Below are 18,547 nucleotides of genomic sequence, written 5' to 3'. Positions count from 1 at the left end.
CTGCCTTGCCCGGGGTTGCCGGCCCCCAAAGCGGAAGTGGGCGGGTCCAGGCGCCCTTAAGCCCCCTGCCATGCCCAGGGTTGCCCTGGCAACTGTTGCTGGCCCCCAAAGCGGAAGTGGGCGGGTCCAGGCCATCTTAAGCCCCCTGCCATGCCCAGGGTTGCCCTGGCAACTGTTGCTGGCCCCCAAAGCGGAAGTGGGCGGGTCCAGGCGCCCTTAAGCCCCCTGCCATGCCCGGGGTTGTCCTGGCAACTGTTGCTGGCCCCCAAAGCGGAAGTGGGCGGGTCCTGGCCCCCTGCCTTGCCCGGGGTTGCCCTGGCAACTGTTGCTGGCCCCCAAAGCGGAAGTGGGCGGGTCCAGGCGCCCTTAAGCCCCCTGCCATGCCCAGGGTTGCCCTGGCAACTGTTGCTGGCCCCCAAAGCGGAAGTGGGCGGGTCCAGACCCCCTTAAGCCCCCTGCCATGCCCAGGGTTACCCTGGCAACTGTTGCTGGCCCCCAAAGCGGCAGTGGGCGGGTCCAGGCCATCTTAAGCCCCCTGCCATGCCCAGGGTTGCCCTGGCAACTGTTGCTGGCCCCCAAAGCGGAAGTGGGCGGGTCAAGGCGCCCTTAAGCCCCCTGCCATGCCCGGGGTTGTCCTGGCAACTGTTGCTGGCCCCCAACGTGGAAGTAGGCGGGTCCTGGCCCCCTGCCTTGCCCGGGGTTGCCCTGGCAACTGTTGCTGGCCCCCAAAGCGGAAGTGGGCGGGTCCAGGCGCCCTTAAGCCCCCTGCCATGCCCAGGGTTGCCCTGGCAACTGTTGCTGGCCCCCAAAGCGGAAGTGGGTAGGTCCAGGCCCCCTTAAGCCCCCTGCCATGCCCAGGGTTGCCCTGGCAACTGTTGCTGGCCCCCAAAGCGGAAGTGGGCGGGTCCAGGCCCCCTTAAGCCCCCTGCCATGCCCAGGGTTGCCCTGGCAACTGTTGCTGGCCCCCAAAGCGGAAGTGGGCGGGTCCAGGCCCCCTTAAGCCCCCTGCCATGCCCAGGGCTGCCCTGGCAACTGTTGCTGGCCCCCAAAGCGGAAGTGGGCGGGTCCAGGCCCCCTTAAGCCCCCTGCCATGCCCAGGGTTGCCCTGGCAACTGTTGCTGGCCCCCAAAGCGGAAGTGGGCGGGTCCAGGCGCCCTTAAGCCCCCTGCCATGCCCAGGGTTGTCCTGGCAACTGTTGCTGGCCCCCAAAGCGGAAGTGGGCGGGTCCAGGCGCCCTTAAGCCCCCTGCCATGCCCAGGGTTGTCCTGGCAACTGTTGCTGGCCCCCAAAGCGGAAGTGGGCGGGTCCAGGCGCCCTTAAGCCCCCTGCCATGCCCAGGGTTGTCCTGGCAACTGTTGCTGGCCCCCAAAGCGGAAGTGGGCGGGTCCAGGCGCCCTTAAGCCCCCTGCCATGCCCTGGGTTGTCCTGGCAACTGTTGCTGGCCCCCAAAGCGGAAGTGGGCGTGTCCAGGCGCCCTTAAGCCCCCTGCCATGCCCAGGGTTGTCCTGGCAACTGTTGCTGGCCCCCAAAGCGGAAGTGGGCGGGTCCTGGCGCCCTTAAGCCCCCTGCCATACCCAATGTTGCCCTGGCATCTGTTGCTGGCCCCCAAAGCGGAAGTGGGCGGGTCCTGGCCCCCTTAAGCCCCCTGCCATGCCCAGGGTTGCCCTGGCAACTGTTGCTGGCCCCCAAAGCGGAAGTGGGCGGGTCCTGGCGCCCTTAAGCCCCCTGCCATGCCCAGGGTTGTCCTGGCAACTGTTGCTGGCCCCCAAAGCGGAAGTGGGCGGGTCCAGGCGCCCTTAAGCCCCCTGCCATGCCCTGGGTTGTCCTGGCAACTGTTGCTGGCCCCCAAAGCGGAAGTGGGCGGGTCCAGGCGCCCTTAAGCCCCCTGCCATGCCCGGGGTTGTCCTGGCAACTGTTGCTGGCCCCCAAAGCGGAAGTGGGCGGGTCCAGGCGCCCTTAAGCCCCCTGCCATGCCCAGGGTTGTCCTGGCAACTGTTGCTGGCCCCCAAAGCGGAAGTTGGCGTGTCCAGGCGCCCTTAAGCCCCCTGCCATGCCCAGGGTTGTCCTGGCAACTGTTGCTGGCCCCCAAAGCGGAAGTGGGCGGGTCCAGGCGCCCTTAAGCCCCCTGCCATGCCCTGGGTTGTCCTGGCAACTGTTGCTGGCCCCCAAAGCGGAAGTGGGCGTGTCCAGGCGCCCTTAAGCCCCCTGCCATGCCCAGGGTTGTCCTGGCAACTGTTGCTGGCCCCCAAAGCGGAAGTGGGCGGGTCCTGGCGCCCTTAAGCCCCCTGCCATACCCAATGTTGCCCTGGCATCTGTTGCTGGCCCCCAAAGCGGAAGTGGGCGGGTCCTGGCCCCCTTAAGCCCCCTGCCATGCCCAGGGTTGCCCTGGCAACTGTTGCTGGCCCCCAAAGCGGAAGTGGGCGGGTCCAGGCGCCCTTAAGCCCCCTGCCATGCCCAGGGTTGCCCTGGACACTGTTGCTGGCCCCCAAAGCGGAAGTGGGCGGGTCCAGGCCCCCTTAAGCCCCCTGCCATGCCCAGGGTTGCCCTGGCAACTGTTGCTGGCCCCCAAAGCGGAAGTGGGCGGGTCCAGGCCCCCTTAAACCCCTGCCTTGCCCAGGGTTGCCCTGGCAACTGTTGCTGGCCCCCAAAGCGGAATTTGGCGGGTCCAGGCCCCCTTAAGCCCCCTGCCATGCACAGGGTTGCCCTGGCAACTGTTACTGGCCCACAAAGCGGAAGTGGGCGGGTCCTGGCCCCCTTAAGCCCCCTGCCATGCCCAGGGCTGCCCTGGCAACTGTTGCTGGCCCCCAAAGCGGAAGTGGGCGGGTCCAGGCCCCCTTAAGCCCCCTGCCATGCCCAGGGTTGCCCTGGCAACTGTTGCTGGCCCCCAAAGCGGAAGTGGGAGGGTCCAGGCCCCCTTAAGCCCCCTGCCATTCCCAGGGTTGCCCTGGCAACTGTTGCTGGCCCCCAAAGCGGAAATGGGCGGGTTCTGGCCCCCTTAAGCCCCCTGCCATGCCCAGGGTTGCCCTGGAAACTGTTGCTGGCCCCCAAAGCGGAAGTGGGCGGGTCCTGGCCCCCTTAAGCCCCCTGCCTTGCCCAGCTTTGCCCTGGCAACTGTTGCTGGCCCCCAAAGCGGAAGTGGGCGGGTCCTGGCGCCCTTAAGCCCCCTGCCTTGCCCAGGGTTGCCCTGGCAACTGTTGCTCACCCCCAAAGCGGAAGTGGGCGGGTTTTGGCCCCCTTAAGCCCCCTGCCTTGCCCAGGGTTGACCTGGCAACTGTTGCTGGCCCCCAAAGCGGAAGTGGGCGGGTCCAGGCCCCCTTAAGCCCCCTGCCATGCCCAGGGTTGCCCTGGCAACTGTTGCTGGCCCCCAAAGCGGAAGTGGGCGGGTCCAGGCGCCCTTAAGCCCCCTGCCATGCCCGGGGTTGTCCTGGCAACTGTTGCTGGCCCCCAAAGCGGAAGTGGGCGGGTCCTGGCCCCCTGCCTTGCCCGGGGTTGCCGGCCCCCAAAGCGGAAGTGGGCGGGTCCAGGCGCCCTTAAGCCCCCTGCCATGCCCAGGGTTGCCCTGGCAACTGTTGCTGGCCCCCAAAGCGGAAGTGGGTAGGTCCAGGCCCCCTTAAGCCCCCTGCCATGCCCAGGGTTGCCCTGGCAACTGTTGCTGGCCCCCAAAGCGGAAGTGGGCGGGTCCAGGCGCCCTTAAGCCCCCTGCCATGCCCAGGGTTGTCCTGGCAACTGTTGCTGGCCCCCAAAGCGGAAGTGGGCGGGTCCAGGCGCCCTTAAGCCCCCTGCCATGCCCAGGGTTGTCCTGGCAACTGTTGCTGGCCCCCAAAGCGGAAGTGGGCGGGTCCAGGCGACCTTAAGCCCCCTGCCATGCCAAGGGTTGTCCTGGCAACTGTTGCTGGCCCCCAAAGCGGAAGTGGGCGGGTCCAGGCGCCCTTAAGCCCCCTGCCATGCCCTGGGTTGTCCTGGCAACTGTTGCTGGCCCCCAAAGCGGAAGTGGGCGTGTCCAGGCGCCCTTAAGCCCCCTGCCATGCCCAGGGTTGTCCTGGCAACTGTTGCTGGCCCCCAAAGCGGAAGTGGGCGGGTCCTGGCGCCCTTAAGCCCCCTGCCATACCCAATGTTGCCCTGGCATCTGTTGCTGGCCCCCAAAGCGGAAGTGGGCGGGTCCTGGCCCCCTTAAGCCCCCTGCCATGCCCAGGGTTGCCCTGGCAACTGTTGCTGGCCCCCAAAGCGGAAGTGGGCAGGTCCTGGCCCCCTTAAGCCCCCTGCCATGCCCAGGGTTGCCCTGGACACTGTTGCTGGCCCCCAAAGCGGAAGTGGGCGGGTCCAGGCCCCCTTAAGCCCCCTGCCATGCCCATGGTTGCCCTGGCAACTGTTGCTGGCCCCCAAAGCGGAAGTGGGCGGGTCCAGGCCCTCTTAAACCCCTGCCTTGCCCAGGGTTGCCCTGGCAACTGTTGCTGGCCCCCAAAGCGGAATTTGGCGGGTCCAGGCCCCCTTAAGCCCCCTGCCATGCACAGGGTTGCCCTGGCAACTGTTACTGGCCCACAAAGCGGAAGTGGGCGGGTCCTGGCCCCCTTAAGCCCCCTGCCATGCCCAGGGCTGCCCTGGCAACTGTTTCTGGCCCCCAAAGCGGAAGTGGGCGGGTCCAGGCCCCCTTAAGCCCCCTGCCATGCCCAGGGTTGCCCTGGCAACTGTTGCTGGCCCCCAAAGCGGAAGTGGGAGGGTCCAGGCCCCCTTAAGCCCCCTGCCATGCCCAGGGTTGCCCTGGCAACTGTTGCTGGCCCCCAAAGCGGAAGTGGGCGGGTACAGGCCCCCTTAAGCCCCCTGCCATGCCCAAGGTTGCCCTGGCAACTGTTGCTGGCCCCCAAAGCGGAAGTGGGCGGGTCCTGGCCCCCTTAAGCCCCCTGCCTTGCCCAGGGTTGCCCTGGCATCTGTTGCTGGCCTCCAAAGCGGAAGTGGGCGGGTCCTGGCGCCCTTAAGCCCCCTGCCATGCCCAGGATTGCCCTGGCAACTGTTGCTGGCCCCCAAAGTGGAAGTGGGCGGGTCCTGGCCCCCTTAAGCCCCCTGCCATGCCCAGGGTTGCCCTGGCAACTGTTGCTGCCCCCCAAAGCGGAAGTGGGCGGGTCCTGGACCCACTCAGGCCCCCTGCCTTGCCCAGGGTTGCCCTGGCAACTGCTGCTGGCCCCTGTTGGGAAATCGATCATGCGCCGATGTATCGATTTCCTCATATATTAATTACCTTATTTGACCTCAGTGTGAAGACCCCTTAGAGCTCCGTGAGAGTGTAACCTCATATGATATGACCAGTAACGATGACCACAGATACAAGGTTGAACTCTGATTTAATGATGACGAAAACAACATATTTATACACAACAAACGACGTTGGTTCAATTACATGATTGGTTAATATTTGGTGCAGAGGTAGGGAAATAGCAGTGTCTTTGTGGGGTGGCTTATACATCGCCTTTGTGTAGTATTCATTAGTTATGAGAAAGCACAGAATGTACAGTGTCTAAGGAAAGTAACAAAGTTTATGATAGCAGCGAGTACTGGAAAAGAGCCAGGATATAACCACCTTGAAATCAGCAGGGATAGACACAGAGAAACAAGATGGCTGATTAACCCCTCAATAGAAACAAGATGGCTGATTAACCCTTCAATCCCCTCTTAGAATCAATGTCCTTTTTAGACAATTTGATTCTTGTAGATGGCATCTTGTTTGGTACGATGGATTTTAACATATTCACTATAATCTTCTGGTGAGGGAAGGCTTTTGCCGAGATCAGTGTACATAGCAGGTGTTACATTATCCAGGTACTTGGAACCAATCTTCTTACATATGGGAAAGACACAATATCCTACTATCATAAGTACAATAATTATAATGAGAATAAACATGCCTATTTGTGTTAGTGCGTGTTTCCAATCATTTAACCATCCAAACCAGCTACTCCAGGGGTCCGTGACACCTGAGTTCTTCTTGAGTTCGATGGATAAATCTTCTAGATGTTTAATAGCTAGGGTAGTTTTCCCATTAGGACCTGTGTTGTCTGGGATATAAGTACAGCATCCATCAACCTTACCTATGTACACGCAGGTTCCTCCTTTCTCGGCAAGCATCATATCTAAAGCCATACGATTCTGAAATGTCATTTGTGATGTAGCTTCCAACTGTTCAGCAATACCTTTCAAAGCGTCCCTAGTATCATTAACGAAACGCTGTTGATTATAATATATGTAATTTATCCAGTTCACATTTTTATTGATGGTTACCTGGGGAAGCAGGGACTCGAAGCCGGCAGCGACCTCATCACGAGCCTTAAATTCTTTAGGAACTCCCCGGGGAACACCAATAGTGTCTATGTATATGTGTGGATCGAAGCTTTCCTTTGGAGCTTCTCTTTTGTTTCTGGAGTTTGTGGTAGGTTTATTTGTGGGAGGAGGCTCAGACAAATCGGCTGGGAGAATGTGTATGGGCATAATGATCTTTGCCAGGGCACACTCTCCTTTCCAAGGATTGTCCAGCTTTGTCCTGAGTCTCATGTCTCCACAAATAAAATAAATGTCTCCTAATGATTTTTTCATGGTGGGTACACTGATATGTCTTCGTTCAGCACAATACCCATCAGGAAACAATTTCAGATCTACAGTGTTTTGTGCAGTGCTGTTTGAGTAATAACATGTATAATTACCAGGATAAATGGTTATGGTACTACCAGGATTGGTATTCTTTACCATTATGGGATATTCTTTCTTCCATTGTTCACATTTAGTTTCTTCTACAATAGTATCAGTATACAGGCTAAAGAAACATTTATCTTGGTCTGAAGGTATGTGTATGGGCACCGTACCCAAGTGGGGTCTGGATTTTCCACACACATAACAATCAGTTTGATTAACTTTACGTGCATTATATTTCATCCATTCTAGCCAATAATTTACGTCAGATAATCCAGTTTCTATGGATATAGTGTCTTCGTAAGTGGGGTTGTTAATGGCTAACATTTCATTAAAAGTAGTGACATGTGGTTTAAAGAATGATGATGGTGTTTTAGGTTTTACAGTGGTTTTGAGGGCGGTGTATTCTGGGTTATCATACATGTCTTTTAAATGGAATCTTCCCCTTGGGCCCCCGCTTTCTCCTGATTGATATTTACCCATGACATATAGTCCGGCATCGCCGGGGGCTGGGTTTTCTAGGTTAATGATAAATTGGCTATTGCAAGTACCCTTTTTTCGTAGGGACATACGGGTTAGTAAGGATCGACCATTGGACCATTTATGGATGCCAACATCGGGGCAATATCCCCAGTCTTGGCTGCTCTCAAAGACAGTAGTATCTGCTCTAGTGTTCCACCCAACAGCCCCCCATGAGTTGCAAGAATCTCCCCAGTAAGTACTAGTGATACAGATATATACGTGACTTACAGCGTGTGGTGTGTGGTGGATGTTACACAGCCATGGTAGCGGTGGTTCTCCTCGATTCCTGCCTTGATTGTTTGAACAAGATACAATATCACAATAAGAAAATATAAAAGTAGCGACAGTCGTGCTAGAAGAATTATACCAGAAGGTAAAGCGTCCATCATTTTGAGTAATATCAACTTCAGCAAAACAGTTATAAAGAACAAGCCCGAATAAAATCACTAGGGCTAAGGTGGGGGGAGTCATATCCTGTAGCGTCGTCCTTGGCTTCAGAATGTTGTACCCCTGATTCCTCGTCACCTCCAGCCGGCAGGTCTTCTCCAGGTTGGAGGTCAGAGCCACTGGCCCCCGTTATTACCTCTCTCGTCCCGTCTGTGTCAGTCTCGGGATCGGTGTCGACCTCTGTGTTGACGTGTGGTGGAGGTGGAATTTTCTTCACTCTGGATGCATGGATCCACGTTGGTCCTTCGTCGGTGAGGACAGCCGTCCTGGTGACTGCGACCACTTCTGTCTCTGGTCCGTAGGTGAAGTCTCCGGGGTGCTTGTTTCTCGGCAACACTTTCACTACGACCTTGTCTCCAACCCTGAATGGGTGAGTGGGTATCTGTGGATGAGAAGGATTCTTAAAGATAACATTTTGTTCAACTTCATTAAGTTTCTGTATTAGGGATCTGACATACTCTTCTCTTATTATTTCTAAGTCTCCTTCTGTGGTAACTAAAGGGTTCTTTGCCCAGGGAGTGGGGAAAGGTCTGCCCATCAGTACTTCAAAGGGGGAGTAACCTAGAGTCTTTTGTGGAGTCATTCTCTGTGGGTGATATGGAATGTGAAACTTCCATTCTATTTGCAGTGCTTTGACTAGTTCTGCTGTGACTTTGGCTGTGAAGGCTGAACCTTTATCGCTATTGATTCGGAGCGGGCATCCTCAGCGCGGAATGATCTCTCGCGTGAGTATGCGGGCTACTGTTTTTGCATCTTCTGATTTAGTGGGATAAGCTTCCTGCATTATTGATATGTGTAAAATCTATTTGAAGATGTGTGAATGGTGTGGTTGGGTATTCTAGATGTTGGTGTCTTGCTTTATTTGGGTTGTTTGGGTTGTCTACTGATGTACTGTTTTACAAGTTCTTTGGCATTAGTAATGTAGAAATCATTGGAGAGGAGTAAAGTAGTTGTTACTATACTATGGTGTCCTACTCCGTGGTAATGTACTATGAACAATGATGCACTGGTTTGGGGTATACATGGTTTCCCCTCTTTGCAGATTAATCCAGTCCGTGGATTCTTCTGCAATATTGGATATGTTCAATCTGATAGATCTGAATTAGAGGCAGCAGCCTGTAATTCTGTCAGTAGGTATGTATCATCTAGCGAAGGAGGCGAGATGACAGCAAGAGTGAGGTTATATGTTGCTGTAGTGGCAGCACGTTTAGCAGCGGTATCAGCGAGAGCGTTGCCTTTGCTGATGTCATCCTTTCCTCCAGTGTGTGCTTTACAATGAAGGATGGCAATTTGAGATGGTAATGTAATTGCGTGTAAGAGATCTGTGATGAGTTGCGCATGTGATATGCCTTTCCCATCAGCGCCAGTGAAGCCTCGGCGTTGCCAGATCATACCATGATCATGAACAACTCCGTAAGCGTATTTGGAGTCTGTGTAAATTGTGACAGGTTTGTCTTTGTAAATGTGACAAGCTCGAGTGAGTGCAATGAGTTCTGCAGCTTGTGCTGACTGTAAGGGGACTGTCTTTGCTTCAAGGGTGGTGTTTGGAAGTTTAACCACTGCATATCCTGCCTGGTACGTGTTGTCATTGGGACGGCTACAGGAGCCGTCAACAAATATTATGTCGGCATCGGGGATAGGCACAGTCGACATGTCATGTCTGGGTGAAGTTTCTGAGTCAATAGTTAATGCACAATCGTGTTGAGGAGGTGTCTCGTCGTCAGGGCCTCTTAATCCTAAAAGGGCATTGAGTACGGGGACCGGACCTTCAGAGTTTGTTGCATACTTAATGGTGAGAGAAGGGTTACTAAGTAGGAGTACTTCATAACCACTAAGTCTTTGGGCAGACATGTGTTGTGTGTGTAGACCTTTGAGGATGGAGAGGACATTATGTGTGGTATGTAACACAGTAGGGTGTCCTAGTGTCAGTGTGGTAGACATCTCAACAACCATTGCACAGGCAGCCAGGGCTCGAAGACAAGCCGGCATTCCTTGCACAGTGACAGGCATTACTTTTGAAAAGAATGCGACAGGGCGCATTTTGCCTCCATGAAGTTGGGTGAGCACGCCTGCCATGGTTGTACAGGTGTCCCTTGCAAACAAATGGAATGTTAACAGATAATCCGGGAGGCCAAGCGCGGGACTCTTTACTAACATTTCTCTCAACTTTGCAAATGCAGAAAACATTACATTAGACCATTCTATAACCTTGGGTTTGTCTTTGAGTGTGCATTGTCTCAAGATATTATCATAATAGGAACAATCAGAAATCCACTGTCTGCAGTAATTTACCATACCCAAGAAAGACAGCATATCCTTCTGGGTAGTTGGGGTGACCAGGCCCAATACAGACTGTATGCGTTGTGGACTGATTTTCCTTTCTCCCTCAGAGAGTACAAAACCCAGGTAATTGACATTTGTTTTACACCATTGCAGTTTAGCTTTTGACACCTTGTGTCCACATTCTGATAACATCTAACCGGCTGGCCTCCTCGGTGGTACTACAGAGAAGCAGATCATCTGCATACTGTAGCAGGACAGAACCATGGGGGGGGTGCCAGGGAGCCAATGTGGCTTGGAGGACTATGCTATAGACCACTGGAGAGTCAATATAGCCTTGGGGTAAACGACACCAGGTTAATTGTTTACCTTCAAATGAAAAAGCAAAGAGTAATTGGGTCTCTGTGTCTATAGGAATGCTAAAAAAATGCATTTTTCAAGTCTATGACACTAAAGTGGGTTGCGTTTGCAGGGATTGCTGAGATGAGTGAGTTTACATCTGGTACTATCTACAGAACAATTAATTAGTTTATTATCTGAGGTCCTGTTGACCATATCTGAGGATTTACAGTGTCTAATTCTGTGTTTGGGTCAGAACTGTCAGTCATGAGCAAGTGTGGTGATGAAACATCAATTCCCTTTCCTGCTTCTGATGGACTAATTATGATTTCTAGCACAGAGAGAAGATCTCTGCCTAACAAATTGATTGGGCAGTCAGGTATTACAGTAAATTCATGTTTTCCTATGTCATGGCCCTTTAAGGTCAGTCCCTGCCAGTCAGTCTGAAATCTGGGGTTGTCTCTTGGTCTGGGTTGACTGGGCTGTATGGGGTTACTGACCTGTCGGGGTTTGTTTGAAGGGAACGGACAGTCTCTAGCCCAATGGCTATCCCTTTTATAATTATAGCAGCTTGTCTGCCTGTTGGGTGGGGGTCCCGCAGGAGCCCTCTGAGGTAGTCTGTCTCTAGGAGGACGGAATGGTTTATTCTGTCTCCTAGGATTGTTTTGATTTTGGAAGCGTGTGAACGGGGTATGTGATGGTGTGACAGTGTTTCTTTTAACTTCAAAACAACCTGCTGCTTCCCCTCCACACAAATGTTTTTCAAAATCCTTTACTGTATCAGAGGTCCGGCAGCAGATTATTAATGAAAGTAGAAACAAGTAAATTATCATTATGCAGAAGCGGCAGACCTGCTTCCTTGGTTCAACACTTCTTGAATCTTTTCCAGAAATTTGTCACTGTTTCTGTTTACATGAAACTGCAATAGGCAGCGATGTTCAGTGTTAGGGAGAGAGAGACCAATACTGCAGCTTCCCCCTCAAACCCCCCTCTTCCAGCAAAGACACAGAAGCCTAGCAGGAATCCGCCGTACACCCTGGGAGCTCAACAGAAAATAGATCTTTCAAAGCTGAACTGGTGTACGGTGATTTCATTCCACATGTCAGTTATCTCCTGTGCTTTGTTAAGGGGATAGTCTGCAGCTGTTTACTATATTGCAGGGATCGGGGTATTAATACTGGGGACTTGATTCCAGTCCCATCTATTATATTGTCCACCTCATGGATTAACAAGGTAATAATTTGTGGGCAACATATTCCTTACATATTTCACTAGGTAATGGGGGTGGATAGACTGTTTTATTCTTACTATTATTTCCACCCATGTCGGGGTATGATTGTGTATCAATGTATTTTTTAATAACGTCTGTGCGCAGATGGCAGCCTAATACAAGGACTGCCTCTACAACAGTACCGTTAGACAGGGACGTGAGTGTAGATTTGAACCTTATAAGTTCACTATTGGCAGATACTATCGTCTCTTTCAGGGTTATGGTACCAGAGTACTATACTACACTGGCAATCTAAACAAGTTCCTATTTGTGGTGTTCTAGGATGTGACATATATGACTATAATATGAGAGCGTGAAAAATTCAAAGTTTACAGACTAGGGGCGTTGTCACAGAAAGGCAGGTACACCTATAGCGGCAATCTGCGAGAGTTAGTCTTTGTCTGTTCACTTTTAGAATTATGTATTCACTTTAGACATCTCATAAAATTTTTTAAATGTATAATGATTTTGTTAGTGGAAACCACAGACTGTCTACGTGACAGTGGATAGAGTCCAGTGGTTTTGTTGCTGAGAACTGTATGTGAAGCCTCACATTGCGTTACTCCGAGAAGGAGAGCATAAAGTCCGCAAGTCTATTGGCATACAGTAGTCAGATTAGACAAATGGTGAAGTTATTGTGCGTGAACTTACCAGCCGCACGGTTTACAAGGAAATACAGATATCACGAGTGTGTATACTCACCAATCACACAGGGATATTGAATGAAAGAAAAACTTATACTTTAAGACAATACAATAAAGACAATTGGCCAATAAAGAATGGGCGTTCAAAGTGAGGTACTATTTAGACTAAAGACCCCAGGTCTCCTTCGTACTCCAAGTACGGCATCTGATCCCAGATCAGGTTATGTGCACAAAAATAGACTAAAGACCCCAGGTCTCCTTCGTACTCCAAGTACGGCATCTGATCCCAGATCAGGTTATGTGCACAAAAATAGAAGACTTTAACTTCTATGATAGAAGACTCTAACTTCTATATAAGACATTCAACATACCCCAGGCATGGTGTCACAGGTTCAGGATCGAGTATGTCCGTAACCTCACAACAGATTCAGGCAGACTGTAAAATCTTTATGACATCTGTGTAGGAATGAACCTCGCATCCCGGTGGCCGAGCCCCCAGCTCTGTTGGGAAATCGATCATGCGCCGATGTATCGATTTCCTCATATATTAATTACCTTATTTGACCTCAGTGTGAAGACCCCTTAGAGCTCCGTGAGAGTGTAACCTCATATGATATGACCAGTAACGATGACCACAGATACAAGGTTGAACTCTGATTTAATGATGACGAAAACAACATATTTATACACAACAAACGACGTTGGTTCAATTACATGATTGGTTAATATTTGGTGCAGAGGTAGGGAAATAGCAGTGTCTTTGTGGGGTGGCTTATACATCGCCTTTGTGTAGTATTCATTAGTTATGAGAAAGCACAGAATGTACAGTGTCTAAGGAAAGTAACAAAGTTTATGATAGCAGCGAGTACTGGAAAAGAGCCAGGATATAACCACCTTGAAATCAGCAGGGATAGACACAGAGAAACAAGATGGCTGATTAACCCCTCAATAGAAACAAGATGGCTGATTAACCCTTCAGCCCCCAAAGCGGAAGTGGGCGGGTCCTGGCGCCCTTAAGCCCCCTGCCTTGCCCAGGGTTGCCCTGGCAACTGTTGCTGGCCCCCAAAGTGGAAGTGGGCGGGTCCTGGCCCCCTTAAGCCCCCTGCCTTGCCCAGGGTTGCCCTGGCAACTGTTGCTGGCCCCAAAGCGGAAGTGGGCGTGTCCAGGCGCCCTTAAGCCCCCTGCCATGCCCAGGGTTGCCCTGGCAACTGTTGCTGGCCCCCAAAGCGGAAGTGGGCGGGTCCAGGCGCCCTTAAGCCCCCTGCCATGCCCAGGGTTGCTCTGGCAACTGTTGCTGGCCCCCAAAGCGGAAGTGGGTGGGTCCAGGCCGCCTTAAGCCCCCTGCCATGCCCAGGGTTGCCCTGGCAACTGTTGCTGTCCCCCATAGCGGAAGTGGGCGGTTCCAGGCCCCCTTAAGCCCCCTGCCATGCCCAGGGTTGCCCTGGCAACTGTTGCTGGCCCCCAAAGCGGAAGTGGGCGGGTCCAGGCCCCCTTAAGCCCCCTGCCATGCCCAGGGTTGCCCTGGCAACTGTTGCTGGCCCCCAAAGCGGAAGTGGGCGGGTCCTGGCCCCCTTAAGCCCCCTGCCATGCCCAGGGTTGCCCTGGCAACTGTTGCTGGCCCCCAAAGCGGAAGTGGGCGGGTCCTGGCGCCCTTAAGGGCGGGTCCAGGCGCCCTTAAGCCCCCTGCCATGCCCAGGGTTGTCCTGGCAACTGTTGCTGGCCCCCAAAGCGGAAGTGGGCGGGTCCAGGCCCCCTTAAGCCCCCTGCCATGCACAGGGTTGCCCTTGCAACTGTTGCTGGCCTACAAAGCGGAAGTGGGCGGGTCCTGGCGCCCTTAAGGGCGGGTCCAGGCGCCCTTAAGCCCCCTGCCATACCCAATGTTGCCCTGGCATCTGTTGCTGGCCCCCAAAGCGGAAGTGGGCGGGTCCAGGCCCCCTTAAGCCCCCTGCCATGCACAGGGTTGCCCTTGCAACTGTTGCTGGCCTACAAAGCGGAAGTGGGCGGGTCCTGGCCCCCTTAAGCCCCTGCCTTGCCCAGGGTTGCCCTGGCAACTGTTGCTGGCCCCCAAAGCGAAAGTGGGCGGGTCCTGGCCCCATTAAGCCCCCTGCCTTGCCCAGGGTTGCCCTGGCAACTGTTGCTGGCCCCCAAAGCGGAAGTGGGCGGGTCCTGGCGCCCTTAAGCCCCCTGCCTTGCCCAGGGTTGCCCTGGCAACTGTTGCTGGCCCCCAAAGCGGAAGTGGGCGGGTCCTGGCCCCCTTAAGCCCCTGCCATGCCCAGGGTTGCCCTGGCAACTGTTGCTTGCCCCCATAGCGGAAGTGGGCGGGTCCAGGCCCCCTTCAGCCCCCTGCCATGCCCAGGGTAGACCTGGCAACTGTTGCTGGCCCCAAAGCGGAAGTGGGCGGGTCCAGGCCCCCTTAAGCCCCCTGCCATGCCCAGGGTTGCCCTGGCAACTGTTGCTGGCCCCCAAAGCGGAAGTGGGCGGGTCCAGGCCCCCTTAAGCCCCCTGCCATGCCCAGGGTTGCCCTGGCAACTGTTGCTGGCCCCCAAAGCGGAAGTGGGCGGGTCCAGGCCCCCTTAAGCCCCCTGCCATGCCCAGGGTTGCCCTGGCAACTGTTGCGGGCCCCCAAAGCGGAAGTGGGCGGGTCCAGGCCCCCTTAAGCCCCTGCCATGCCCAGGGTTGCCCTGGCAACTGTTGCTGGCCCCCAAAGCGAAAGTGGGCGGGTCCTGGCGCCCTTAAGCCCCCTGCCTTGCCCAGGGTTGCCCTGGCAACTGTTGCTGGCCCCCAAAGCGGAAGTGGGTGGGTCCTGGCCCCCTTAAGCCCCCTGCCATGCCCAGGGTTGCCCTGGCAACTGTTGCTGGCCCCCAAAGCGGAAGTGGGCGGGTCCAGGCCCCCTTAAGCCCCCTGCCATGCCCAGGGTTGCCCTGGCAACTGTTGCGGGCCCCCAAAGCGGAAGTGGGCGGGTCCAGGCCCCCTTAAGCCCCCTGCCATGCCCAGGGTTGCCCTGGCAACTGTTGCTGGCCCCCAAAGCGAAAGTGGGCGGGTCCTGGCGCCCTTAAGCCCCCTGCCTTGCCCAGGGTTGCCCTGGCAACTGTTGCTCACCCCCAAAGCGGAAGTGGGCGGGTTTTGGCCCCTTAAGCCCCCTGCCTTGCCCAGGGTTGACCTGGCAACTGTTGCTGGCCCCCAAAGCGGAAGTGGGCGGGTCCAGGCCCCCTTAAGCCCCCTGCCATGCCGAGGGATGCCCTGGCAACTGTTGCTGGCCCCCAAAGCGGAAGTGGGCGGGTCCTGGCGCCCTTAAGGGCGGGTCCAGGCGCCCTTAAGCCCCCTGCCATGCCCAGGGTTGCCCTGGCAACTGTTGCTGGCCCCCAAAGCGGAAGTGGGCGGGTCCAGGCCCCCTTAAGCCCCCTGCCATGCCCAGGGTTGCCCTGGCAACTGTTGCGGGCCCCCAAAGCGGAAGTGGGCGGGTCCAGGCCCCCTTAAGCCCCCTGCCATGCCCCAGGGTTGCCCTGGCAACTGTTGCTGGCCCCCAAAGCGAAAGTGGGCGGGTCCTGGCGCCCTTAAGCCCCCTGCCTTGCCCAGAGTTGCCCTGGCAACTGTTGCTCACCCCCAAAGCGGAAGTGGGCGGGTTTTGGCCCCCTTAAGCCCCCTGCCTTGCCCAGGGTTGACCTGGCAACTGTTGCTGGCCCCCAAAGCGGAAGTGGGCGGGTCCAGGCCCCCTTAAGCCCCCTGCCATGCCGAGGGTTGCCCTGGCAACTGTTGCTGGCCCCCAAAGCGGAAGTGGGCGGGTCCTGGCGCCCTTAAGGCGGGTCCAGGCGCCCTTAAGCCCCCTGCCATGCCCAGGGTTGTCCTGGCAACTGTTGCTGGCCCCCAAAGCGGAAGTGGGCGGGTCCAGGCCCCCTTAAGCCCCCTGCCATGCACAGGGTTGCCCTTGCAACTGTTGCTGGCCTACAAAGCGGAAGTGGGCGGGTCCTGGCGCCCTTAAAGGGCGGGTCCAGGCGCCCTTAAGCCCCCTGCCATACCCAATGTTGCCCTGGCATCTGTTGCTGGCCCCCAAAGCGGAAGTGGGCGGGTCCAGGCCCCCTTAAGCCCCCTGCCATGCACAGGGTTTCCCTTGCAACTGTTGCTGGCCTACAAAGCCGGAAGTGGGCGGGTCCTGGCCCCCTTAAGCCCCTGCCTTGCCCAGGGTTGCCCTGGCAACTGTTGCTGGCCCCCAAAGCGGAAGTGGGCGGGTCCTGGCCCCATTAAGGCCCCCTGCCTTGCCCAGGGTTGCCCTGGCAACTGTTGCTGGCCCCCAAAGCGGAAGTGGGCGGGTCCTGGCGCCCTTAAGCCCCCTGCCTTGCCCAGGGTTGCCCTGGCAACTGTTGCTGGCCACCAAAGCGGAAGTGGGCGGGTCCTGGCCCCCTTAAGCCCCCTGCCATGCCCAGGGTTGCCCTGGCAACTGTTGCTTGCCCCCATAGCGGAAGTGGGCGGGTCCAGGCCCCCTTCAGCCCCCTGCCATGCCCAGGGTAGACCTGGCAACTGTTGCTGGCCCCAAAGCGGAAGTGGGCGGGTCCAGGCCCCCTTAAGCCCCTGCCATGCCCAGGGTTGCCCTGGCAACTGTTGCTGGCCCCCAAAGCGGAAGTGGGCGGGTCCAGGCCCCCTTAAGCCCCCTGCCATGCCCAGGGTTGCCCTGGCAACTGTTGCTGGCCCCCAAAGCGGAAGTGGGGCGGGTCCAGGCCCCCTTAAGCCCACTGAAATGCCCAGGGTTGCCCTGGCAACTGTTGCGGGCCCCCAAAGCGGAAGTGGGCGGGTCCAGGCCCCCTTAAGCCCCCTGCCATGCCCAGGGTTGCCCTGGCAACTGTTGCTGGCCCCCAAAGCGGAAGTGGGCGGGTCCAGGCCCCCTTAAGCCCCCTGCCATGCCCAGGGTTGCCCTGGCAACTGTTGTTGGCCCCCAAAGCGGAAGTTGGCGGGTCCAGGCACCCTTAAAGCCCCCTGCCATGCCCAGGGTTGCCCTGGCAACTGTTTCTGGCCCCCAAAGCGGAAGTGGGCGGGTCCAGGCCCCCTTAAGCCCCCTGCCATGCCCAGGGTTGCCCTGGCAACTGTTGCTGGCCCCCAAAGCGGAAATGGGCGGGTTCTGGCCCCCTTAAGCCCCCTGCCATGCCCAGGGTTGCCCTGGAAACTGTTGCTGGCCCCCAAAGCGGAAGTGGGCGGGTCCTGGCCCCCTTAAGCCCCCCTGCCTTGCCCAGCTTTGCCCTGGCAACTGTTGCTGGCCCCCAAAGCGAAAGTGGGCGGGTCCTGGCGCCCTTAAGCCCCCTGCCTTGCCCAGGGTTGCCCTGGCAACTGTTGCTCACCCCCAAAGCGGAAGTGGGCTGGTTTTGGCCCCCTTAAGCCCCCTGCCTTGCCCAGGGTTGACCTGGCAACTGTTGCTGGCCCCCAAAGCGGAAGTGGGCGGGTCCAGGCCCCCTTAAGCCCCCTGCCATGCCGAGGGTTGCCCTGGCAACTGTTGCTGGCCCCCAAAGCGGAAGTGGGCGGGTCCAGGCGCCCTTAAGGCCCCCCTGCCATGCCCGGGGTTGTCCTGGCAACTGTTGCTGGCCCCCAAAGCGGAAGTGGGCGGGTCCTGGCCCCCTGCCTTGCCCGGGGTTGCCAGCCCCCAAAGCGGAAGTGGGCGGGTCCAGGCGCCCTTAAGCCCCCTGCCATGCCCAGGGTTGCCCTGGCAACTGTTGCTGGCCCCCAAAGCGGAAGTGGGTAGGTCCAGGCCCCCTTAAGCCCCCTGCCATGCGCAGGGTTGCCCTGGCAACTGTTGCTGGCCCCCAAAGCGGAAGTGGGCGGGTCCAGGCCCCCTTAAGCCCCCTGCCATGCCCAGGGTTGCCCTGGCAACTGTTGCTGGCCCCAAAGCGGAAGTGGGCGGTCCTGGCGCCCTTAAGCCCCTGCCATGCCCAGGGTTACCCTGGCAACTGTTGCTGGCCCCCAAAGCGGAAGTGGGCGGGTCCAGGCCATCTTAAGCCCCCTGCCATGCCCAGGGTTGCCCTGGCAACTGTTGCTGGCCCCCAAAGCGGAAGTGGGCGGGTCCAGGCGCCCTTAAGCCCCCTGCCATGCCCGGGGTTGTCCTGGCAACTGTTGCTGGCCCCCAAAGCGGAAGTGGGCGGGTCCTGGCCCCCTGCCTTGCCCGGGGTTGCCCTGGCAACTGTTGCTGGCCCCCAAAGCGGAAGTGGGCGGGTCCAGGCGCCCTTAAGCCCCCTGCCATGCCCAGGGTTGCCCTGGCAACTGTTGCTGGCCCCCAAAGCGGAAGTGGGCGGGTCCAGACCCCCTTAAGCCCCCTGCCATGCCCAGGGTTACCCTGGCAACTGTTGCTGGCCCCCAAAGCGGCAGTGGGCGGGTCCAGGCCATCTTAAGC

General features: G+C 56.9%; 1 long non-coding RNA gene across 1 annotated transcript; it reads right to left on the bottom strand.

The window, feature by feature from the left end:
- Positions 1-5,319: 5,319 nt before the first annotated feature.
- LOC146026629 (uncharacterized) lies at positions 5,320-13,135 on the bottom strand. Its single transcript, XR_014454505.1, has 2 exons — positions 12,733-13,135; positions 5,320-8,026 (listed from the first exon to the last, which is right to left on the bottom strand). It is a non-coding gene; the product is annotated as an uncharacterized LOC146026629 (long non-coding RNA).
- Positions 13,136-18,547: the final 5,412 nt, after the last annotated feature.

The sequence above is a fragment of the Crinia signifera genome, chromosome 8 (assembly GCF_055691185.1).
Source record: "Crinia signifera chromosome 8, ASM5569118v1, whole genome shotgun sequence".
NCBI lineage: Eukaryota > Metazoa > Chordata > Amphibia > Anura > Myobatrachidae > Crinia > Crinia signifera.
Note: the sequence above shows the minus strand (reverse complement) of the source record. Positions and strands in the feature narration are given on the sequence as shown.